The sequence below is a fragment of the Piliocolobus tephrosceles genome, chromosome 1 (assembly GCF_002776525.5).
Source record: "Piliocolobus tephrosceles isolate RC106 chromosome 1, ASM277652v3, whole genome shotgun sequence".
In the NCBI taxonomy this organism is placed as follows: domain Eukaryota; kingdom Metazoa; phylum Chordata; class Mammalia; order Primates; family Cercopithecidae; genus Piliocolobus; species Piliocolobus tephrosceles.
Genome location: NC_045434.1, coordinates 6515809 through 6526144, shown reverse-complemented (window position 1 = coordinate 6526144; position 10336 = coordinate 6515809). Strand labels below are relative to the sequence as shown.

General features: G+C 49.1%; 1 pseudogene; it reads left to right on the top strand.

Moving 5' to 3' along the window:
* Positions 1-244: 244 nt before the first annotated feature.
* On the top strand, positions 245-3477 carry LOC111545315 (annotated as a pseudogene).
* Positions 3478-10336: the final 6859 nt, after the last annotated feature.

Here is a 10336-nt window from a genome sequence, read left to right as displayed (position 1 = left end):
CCAGCTTTCCCAAGCGTGGAAAGGACCACGGCAAGGTCACCTGAGCTCTCCAACAGACATTAAACGCCAAGGGATTCACAGGTGTGTGGAAGTAAAGCTGTTGCTTATTCTGGGAGCCCAATCTGAGACTGGCGGAGGTGGGCGCGGGGCTATTTCAGCGTTGGTGGAGCGCAGGCCCTGTCATTGCGCGTCTGTCTGCTCCTCCTCCTCGCGTTTCTCCTGCTATCCTAGTCCCGCCTTGGCCATGAGGGAGATGGTGCTCACGCAGGCCGGGCAGTGCGGGAAGCAAATCGGCGTCAAGGTTGGCGCCGGGAGCGGGGATGGGGTGGGGGGTCCTTGAGGGCCCAGTGCGGGCCTGCCGGGTGGCCGGGGAAGATGCTGGCAGTGGCGGGGGCGGCGCCCCTGCATTGCCACCCCTGGGCTCCCTGCCCCGGACCCGGGGACCCGGTGGAACTGGGAGGCTGGCCTGGCGGCCAGGGCGGACCCCCAGGGACCCGGTGGCCTGGGGAGGGGTTGGGAGAGGGACTGGGGAGCCTCCAGCTCTCTGTCCTGACTCAGCCCTGGCCTGTCTGGCCCTTCGTGTCTCTTGCAGTTCTGGGAGGTGATCTCTGATGAACATGCCATCGACTCCCCTGGCACCTACCACGGGGACAGGGACCTGCTGCTGTAGTGTATCAAGGTGTGAGGCCAGCGGTGAGACCCCAGTCCTTCCCCCACTGCCCTCCTGGGCACAGTGGTCCTCCCCTCGCTGATGCCCTTCTGCCCCCCTCAGGTGGCAGGTAAGTGCCTGGCGCTGTGCTAGTTGATCTGGAGCGGAGCGCCCTGAACTCTGTGCGCTCCGGGCCCTTCAGGCGGATCTTCAGGCTGGACAACTTTATTTTCGGTGAGTTGTGGGTAAAGACTGGTGTGTGGCTCCTTAGCCAGGGCAGCTCAAAGTCAAGGAGTGCCCCAAGGTCATGGCTGTGGGAACTGTGGAGCCAGGGCCCCTCAACACCTTCCTATCCTCTGAGTCGCTCAATCTCCCTCTCCTCAACGGGCTTTGGGAGGCAGGCCCAGGTGTCTGCGGAGGAGAGGAGCTGCTGATGTAATCTCCCTGCAGGGAGCTGAGTGGGAGCCGTGGCTGCTGCTTTCCTTGGGAATGGGCAGGAGCCACCTGCAGCGAGGTCTGTTGTTAGGCTGTCTCAGGTTTGGCTCCTGACTTAATTTCTTTCCTCCTTTTTTTATTTTTATTTTTTATTATACTTCAAGTTCTGGGATACACGTGCGGAACGTGCAGGTTTGTTACATTGGTATACATGTGCCATGGTGGTTTACTGCACTCATAAACCTGTCATCTACATTTGGTATTTCTCCTGATGCTGTCTCTTCCCCCTTCCCCCACTCCCTGACAGGCCCCTGTGCGTTATGTTTCCCTCCCTGTGTCCATGTGTTCTCATTGTTCAACTCCCACTTATGAGTGAGAATATGCAGTGTTTGGTTTTCTGTTCTTGTGTTAGTTTGCTGAGCATGGTTTCCAGCTTCATGTCCCTGCAAAGGACATGAACTCATCGTTTTTTTATGGCTGCGTAGTATTCCGTGGTGTATATGTGTCACATTCTTTATCCAGTCTATCATTGATGGGCATTTGGGTTGGTTCTAAGTCTTTGCTACTGTGAGCAGTGCCGCAATTAACATACGTGTGCATGTGTTTATAAGAATGGTTTATAATCTTTGGGTATATACCCAGTAATGGGCTTGCTGGGTCAAATGGTATTTCTGGTTCTAGATGCTTGAGGAATTGCCACACTGTCATTCACAATGGTTGAACTCATTTACAGTCCCACCAACAGTGTAAAGTGTTCCTATTTCTCCACATCCTCTCCAGCACCTGTTGTTTCCTGACTTTTTAATGATCACCATTCTAACTGGCGTGAGATGGTATCTCACTGTGGTTTTGATTTGCATTTCTCTGACCAGCGATGATCATTTTTTCATGTTTGTTGGCTGCATAAATGTCTTGAGAATTATCTGTTCATATCCTTTACCCACTTTTTGATGGGGTTGTTTTTTTCTTGTAAACTTAAGTTCTTTTGTAGATTCTGGATATTAGCCCTTTGTCAGATGGATAGATTGTAAAAAGCTTCTCCCATTCTGTAGGTTGTCTGCTCACTCTGACAGTTTCTTCTGTGCAGTAGCTCTTTAGTTTAATGAGATCCCATTTGTCAGTTTTGGCTTTTGTTGCTATTGCTTTTGGTGTTTTACTGGCTTAATTTCTAACAGGGGAGGCTGCTGTCCTGTAACTTTGGGGGAGGGGGTCCACCTGCTCCATGTGTAGGGTGAATGGTGCTTTCACCTCACACGTGACACTTGGCCTTTTTTGCATTGTGGCAGTGACCACTGATGACTGTATACCTGGCCATCGAGTGACTGGCTATACTGTCTTACAGGTCAGAGTGTGGCCGGGAACAACTGGGCCATGGGGTACTATCCAGAAAGTGAGCAGCTGGTGGAGTCGGGGATGGACACTGAGGCGGGAAGCTGAGAGCTGGGACTGCCTGCAGGGTTTCCAGCTGGCCCACTCCCTGGGTGGGGGGATGGGTCTGGGATGGGTTCCTTTCTGCTCGGTAAGATGCAGGAAGAGTACCCAGATAGGATCATAAACACAGTCAGCGTCCTGCCCTCGCCCAAGGTGTCAGACAACATGGTGGGGCCCTACAATGCCATCCTCTCAATCCACCAGCTCATAGAAAATGCACATGGAACCTTTTGTATTGATAACAAAGCACTGTACAATATCTGTTCCAGAACCCTACAACTACCCACACCCACTTATTGTGACTTGAATCACCTGGTATCTGCTACCATGAGTGGGGTCACCACATGCCTGTGCTTCCCAGGCCAGCTGAATGCTGACCTACAGAAGCTGGCCAAGAACATGGTCCCATTTCCCTGGCTGCTCTTCTTCATGCCTAGCTTTGCTCCACCGACCAACTGGGGCAGCTGGCAGTACCAGGCCCTAACGGTGGCTGAACTTATCCAGCAGATGTTTGATGCTAAGAATGTGATGGCTGCCTGTGACCCCTGTCATGGCTGCTACTTAACGGTGGCTGCCATTTTCAGAGGTAGCATGTCCATGAAGGAGGTAGATGAGCAGATGCTCAGCCTTCAAAAGAACACCAGCCACTGTGCTCATCGGCTCCCTCACAAGGTACAAACAGCCGCCTGTGACACCACACCCAAGGGGCTAGAAATATCAGCCACTGGTGTCAGCAACAACACGGCCATCCGGGAGCTGTTCAAGCATATTATGGAGAAGTTCACAGTCATGTTTAGGTGCAAGGCCTTTCTCCACTGGCACACATACAAGGGCGTGGATGAGGTAGAATTTACTGAGACCGAGAGCAATGCGAAAAATCTTATGGCAGAGTAGCAGCAGTGCCAGGACACCACGCCGAGGAGGAGGAGTTCGAGGAGTCTGCTGAGGAGGAGGTGGCCTAGAAGCTTCTTTTCTGTGTAAAGGGGGAAGCGGTGTGGATTCTTTAGTATGTTCTGATAGCCATGTGTCACTACGTACTTTTTCTTCGTGGCTTTATATCTCCTCCTGTTGCACTTTAAAGCATTTTCATAGTATGTGATTTTACCTGATAAAGCATCCTTACAGCATCTGGTTTCACCTACTTCTTTCTATTGGCCCTCTGGGTGCCCCTGCCAGATGGGCAGACTGGTCCTGCAAGGCTGCAGCTGTCTTGGGCTTATCACATGCCCAGGAACAAGCATTCCAGTGGCTCCAGGAGGGGTCAGCATGGGCTGTGGACATGGCAGGAAGGCTTCACGTGAACTTGAGGCTGCCCTGGGCTTTGGGCAGCTACGTGGTAGGAAACCTGTTCCTGAAGGCAAGCCTTGGCTTATCCCATGTACTGAACTTCCAGGAGACCAGTTGGCCCTCTGTTTCTGGAGCTTTAAAAGTGGCCAGTGAGCCCAGTGGACAATGTCCTCAATGTCCCACCCCAGGGTAGGAATGTGGCCAGGCAGCTGGCCCTGAACCGGCAATGGAGAGTGAGCAAGTAGGGCCCCAGGCACCCCTCACCATGATGGCCTGGGTGTGTCCGTGTGGCCTCATTCTCTTAATGAGGTGGGCGTAGGGTATCTGGCAGGGATCGGAGGGCAGGAGTCAAGCCCACTGTGGACTCACATGAGCTGAACCCCATGTAGAAGGGGATTAAGCCCTGGGGGCTGCAGATGCAGTTTCTGGGGCTGTGTGTTCGGGGCAGTCGCTCTCCAAAGGCACAGGTGGGGTTTTGGGCAGGACCTGAGGAGATGGGCGGGTGCTCACAAGTGCTGTTTCCCCCAAATGGCAACCAGTGAGGAGAAGAATGCCCAATGAGGTCTGACCTGCCCCAGTCTGGAGGGCTGGTGCTCTCTGGAAAGTTGGCTAATGCACACTGTCTCTTGTGTCCCTGTCCCCTCCCGCTCCAAAACCTCAGGGCAAAAATAATCCAAGACTGTCAGGATGAGACTGGTGAGGGTGGCACCTTTGGGGATAGGCCCTTTAGCCCTGCAAAATCTCCTTCCCAAGCTTCTCAAGGAGCCTGGACTTCAAGGCCTGCTTTGGGGAAGCTGTGAAATAAGAGATGAGTGTGAGCTGGGTGCTGGGCCCCATCAGGACAGTGCTCTCCTACCTGGCTCTTGCAGAACTCATCCATGGCCTGTGTGATGTTCTCTTGGTAATTCCCCCCACCCCCATCACACACAGATGAAGCCAGCGTAGCCTGGAGATGGGCAGACCTTATGGGTTCCACCCCAGGTCCCCTGGGCATACCCACCTGCCTCTGATGCATCAGGGAAAATGGGTGAGGCTCCTTTTTGTTCTCTGAACGTTTGCAATGGCCCACTGGGCCAAATGGGAGCAGGCAGGCAGGAGACTCCCTCATCTTGAAGTAGCTCCTGGAAGCAGCTGGGAGGTCGGAGAGATTTCCCTGCACTCCCCCAACCTGTTCTCAGAACAGGAAAAGGGGCCTCTGTGACCGCCTTCCTCAGTGGCTCTCACCCTCCGAGGGGTGTCCTTGCCCAGCCCAGCCCAGGCGTACACCCACCTGCGATGGCATGGCGTGGATCTGGTTGGGAAGGTTCACCTGCAGTAACCACTGGACTCTGCCCACACCTAGTGTCTCCACTCTCACATGGGGTCCGATGTTCCCCCCTCCAGCGGTACAGCCAGAGTGGCAGGGAGGGCAAGTCACTGCTGCAGTTCCCACCTGGGTCTGAGTGGGGGTCAGGCTTGGTACCCATGTATTTCCCAATTACCTGGTTCCATCTGGGGGCTTCATGGGTGGTAATGATGTTCTTCCAGGCCTCTTTTTCATATGCCAGCTGCAGGCCCGGGCTTCCCAAGTTTCTGGAGTCCCCCTGGCAGCCTGGCAAGCATGGCGGGTAGTGGGGGAAGGACACTAAGCCTACGGGCAGCAGAACCTGTCTGGGTGTGTTCTCTACCCCTGGTGGCCCCTGGTTGTTTACCACCTTGGGTGAGTGTCGGCTTAGGATCTCAGCATTCTTATAGGACTTCAGAACTGTATAGACAGGCCCAGGAGGGAGCAGGGACTGGGACTGGCAGCTAACCAGTGTAGTGGGGGTCATAGGGCTCAGTTTGGTCCCAGCAGGGATTTCAGGGAGGCTTGGATTTGCTGAAGGCCTTACACAAGCTTGGGCTTGATATAGGAACAACAAGGAGCAGGGGCCCTTATGCACGCTGGAGTCTTTGAGTAGGTGCACCCTGGTGCGTCCATAGGTGTTCCCCACCCAGAGCGCAGCTATGGGTAGAAGCTGGCATAGCTGTGGAGGGAAGAGGAGGAGGTGGCAGGATGAGTCTCTAGGGCAGCCCCAGCAGCCAGGCAGGGCCTCTGCAAGTGAGACACAGATCCAGCCTGTGGCCACTTAGCAGCTGTTTGGCCGGCTGCAGATCACCTGACCGCTGCTCACCAGGACATGGGGGTTGCAGTAGCACTTACCTTCTGGGACTTCTGTGGCTTGAAGAGGCAGCACACACCACAGGCTGAGAATGTACCCGACTCAGGCGAGCTTCTCCAACAGTACCACATCAGATTAACATCCAACCTGCAGAGGACACCATCAAATCTCCCCATCCCCCATTCCAACTGTAAGAAAAGAGAGTGTCCTAGGGGAGTAAGCACAGGTATGTTTATCCAGTGGGCACATGGCCCAGGTTGGGGAAAGGTCCTTGGATACATGCTGGTTTCACCAGGAATCTGTGGGGTGGGTTTGGCCGGGACCCCTGTACGCCAGGAGCCCCCTGCATGGGACAGGACTGGGAGGTGGGTGGGAGGGCTGAGCTTTGAAGGGAGTCATTAGTTGGCCTCATGGGAAGTGGTGCAGGTGGTTAGTGGTGGTTCAGTCTTGCAGGGCCTGTGTGATCACCCAAGGAGTACAAGTTGCCTTTTTAAAAAAAAATTGCCAAAACTGATGCAAGCTCATCAGTTGAAAAGGTGAGTAATGCTGACAGTCGGCTTCACCTGCCCCTTCCCCAGAAGGAACTGGTGTTCAGAGGTGGATTTGGTTCCTTCCCAGCCTCTCCCTTTTGCATGTAGCTGTGTGCATGTACTTAGGTGTGTACATGCACATGTTCCCTGGAGGGGTAATTTTTTTTTTTATTTGGGAGGATAACTAGCGAGGAAGCCTGGCATTTGCTTATTTTGTCTTTTAAGCATGGAGCGCTCTATGGAATGGGCATTGGGTACTTCCTAGCTGGCCCCTGCCAGCTGTTTGGCTGTCCCGTTTCTGCCCTGCACAGACATGGTGGGCACCTGGTGTGACATTCAGCAGCCTTATTCGCAGCTAGTATGATGAGATGAGTGGATCAGATACTGTATAAAATTGAAAAGCGTACAACATGCAGAGAAAGGATAAGCAACCATGTATGTACTGCTCTGCTAAAGTCCACGTCACATGACTGAGATGACAAACCTTTTATTCACCTAACATTTGGGCTCTGAGAAAGGGCATTTATGTTTTACTTTTACTTTTTTTTCGAGATGGAGTCTCACTTTGTTGCCCAGGCTGGAGTGCAGTAGTGTGGTCTCAGCTCACTTCAACCTCCACCTCCTGGGTTCAAGTGATTCTCCTGCCTCAGCCTCCCGAGTAGCTGGGACTATAGGCGCCTGCCACCATGCCCAGCTAATTTTTTGTATTTTTAGTCAAGACAGGGTTTCACTATGTTAGCCAGGATGGTCTTGATCTCCTGACCTCATCATCCACCCGCCTCAGCCTCCCAAAGTGTTGAGATTACAGGCGTGAGCCACCGCGCCTGGCCTTACTTTTTATTTATAACAGAGTTAGAAGAAATACTACCATGCTTCTTTCTATTCCATTATCCTCAACTCGCACTGCACACCCTCTAGTTTACCTACCTCAGAGAGAAACAGGAGCTCGCCTGGTTAATGACAACCTGGAATTATTTGAGCCAGGTCACTGTGTAAAAGTAATACTGATTCTATCCTCTTGTGGATCACTTGCTCAGCTCAGATATTTCAAAGCTCCACGTATACAGGAGGATGTGTTACCCTCCTAGCCTGCTTTTTTGGTTTGATACATGCCTGAGAGCATGTGAGAGCACTTAAGGTCTAGGCTCATGGCGGACTGTTCTGCCCGCCCCCATCTCATCTCTGCAGGTCAGCCTGCATGCATGCCTTCCTCCATCTGGTTCAAGAGTAGGGGATGGGAGGTCTCACACTGACCTAAAGTTTGTGACGTTTTCCACCTTTGCTTTCCCAGACAGCCCCTGCTGTGGGGCTTGTAAGGTGCCATGGAGATTTATGAAGTCCATATTTTCTTATGTGGGTGTTTTGTTCCCTCTCCAGGGCTCTAATTTATAAATGTTAGAGGCACTCCAAACCCCTAACATGTAAACATCTAAGCCTGGCCCTTTTTTGGTGGTAGAATATACATATCGTAAAATTTACCGTTTTAACTATGTTTACATGTACAGTTCAGCGGCATCTAGTATATTCACAGTGTTGTACAACCATTCCCTTTATCCATATCTGCAACTTCTTTTTTTTTTTTTTTTTTTTTTTTGAGACGGAGTCTTGCTCTGTCGCCCAGGCTGGAGTGCAGTGGCCGGATCTCAGCTTACTGCAAGCTCCACCGCCCGGGTTTATGCTATTCTCCTGCCTCAGCCTCCGGAGTAGCTGGGACTACAGGCGCCCGCCACCTCGCCCGGCTAGTTTTTTGTATTTTTTAGTAGAGACGGGGTTTCACCGTGTTAGCCAGGATGGTCTCGATCTCCTGACCTCGTGATCCACCCGTCTCAGCCTCCCAAAGTGCTGGGATTACAGGCTTGAGCCACCGCGCCCGGCCCCGGCTTGCAACTTCTTTATCATCCTAAACTGGAACACCATACCTGTGACGAAGTCATTGAATTAGAAGGCTGATGCATTTGACTCCATAAAAATGAAAACTCTTTTTTTTTTTTTTTGAGCCGGAGTCTCGCTCTGTCGCCCAGGCTGGAGTGCAGTGGCCGGATCTCAGCTCACTGCAAGTTCTGCCTCCCGAGTTCACGCCATTCTCCTGCCTCAGCCTCCTGAGTAGCTGGGACTACAGGTGCCCGCCACCTCGCCCGGCTAGTTTTTTGTATTTTTTTTGGTAGAGACGGGGTTTCACCGTGTTAGCCAGGGTGGTCTCGATCTCCTGACCTCGTGATCTGCCCGTCTCGGCCTCCCAAAGTGCTGGGATTACAGGCTTGAGCCACCGCGCCCGGCCGAAAACTTTCTATGGCAGAAAAATGCCTCAAAGTCAAAAGTCAACAGACTGGGGAAATAGATCTGCAACATACATGACAAAAAGCTAATTTGGGTAATATATACTATATATCATCTATATTATCTATAATATATATTATCTATATTATCTATTATCTATAATATAATATATAATAGATATATCTATAATAAATATATAATAGATATACCTATAATAGATATATAATAGATTATATATAATAGATATTATATAATATATATAACATATATAATGGTAAAATATGTAATATATACTATTATACAGTATTATATATTATGTAATATATATCACATACAGTATATAATATACTGTATATACTGTATATAATATACATTTATTTATACTGCATATAATAAAATAAATATTTGTATATAATTATATACAGTATATAACATATACAGTATATTGTATATATAATATATATATAAAGCTATCCTAAATTATTAAAAGACCAGAAACCATATTGAAAAATGGACAAAGGATGTAAAGAAACAGTTCAAAGAAAAATGTAGATTTTAAAATATTTGCTTTTTTTTTTTTTTTTTTTTACTGTGGTAAAATATGTGTAACAGAAAACTTACCATTTTAACCATTTTGAGGTGTACACTTCAGTGGTATTAAGTACAAATACATTGTTTTGCAACTATCACTACTTTCCATTTCCAAACATGTTTTATCCCAAAGTGAAACTCTGTATCCATGGAACAATAGCTCCCCATTTCCCTTCCCCCCACTCCCTGGCAACCACAATCCTGCTTTTTGTGTCTATGAATTTAACTGCTCTAGCTATGTCATAAAAATGGAAGCGTATGGTATTTGCTTTTTTGTGTGTGTCTGGCTTATTGTACTTAGCATACTCTTTTCAAAGTTTATCTGTGTTGTAGGATATATTAGAATTTCTTTTCTTTTTAACACTGAATAATACACTTTTTGTGTGTATTGACCCTATCTGCTTATCCATTCATTCATCTGTAGATGGACATCTGGGCTTTTTCTACCCTTTGGCTATTGTGAATGCTGCTATAAACATGGGTATCTATGCAAATTCCCACTTTTAATTCTTTTGGGTGTATACCCAGAAGTGGAATTACTGGATTGTATGCTGATTACTGTTCTCCACGGTGGCTGTGCCATCTTACTTTCCCACCAGCAGTGTGCAAGAATTCTGACTTCTCCACATCCAGCATTTGCTGTTTTCTGGGTTTTTGTTGTTTGTTTTGGTTTGTTGTTGGTTTTTTTTGATGGTAGCCATACTTATATGTGTCAGTTGGTATTGCATTGTGGTTTTGATTTGCATTTTCATGATTAGTGATGCTGAGCACTTTATCCTGTGCTTAGTGCTCATTTGTATATCTTCTGTAAAGGAATGTATATTTTAAAAGCTTTGCTTATGTTTAAATTTGATTATTTTGTTGTTGTTGCTGAGGCCTTTATATAGCCTGAATATTGATTACTTATCAGATATATAATGTGTGGATATTTTCTCCCCGCTCTGTGAATTGTATTTTCAGTCTATTGATTGTATCCTCAGACACTTAAAAGTTTT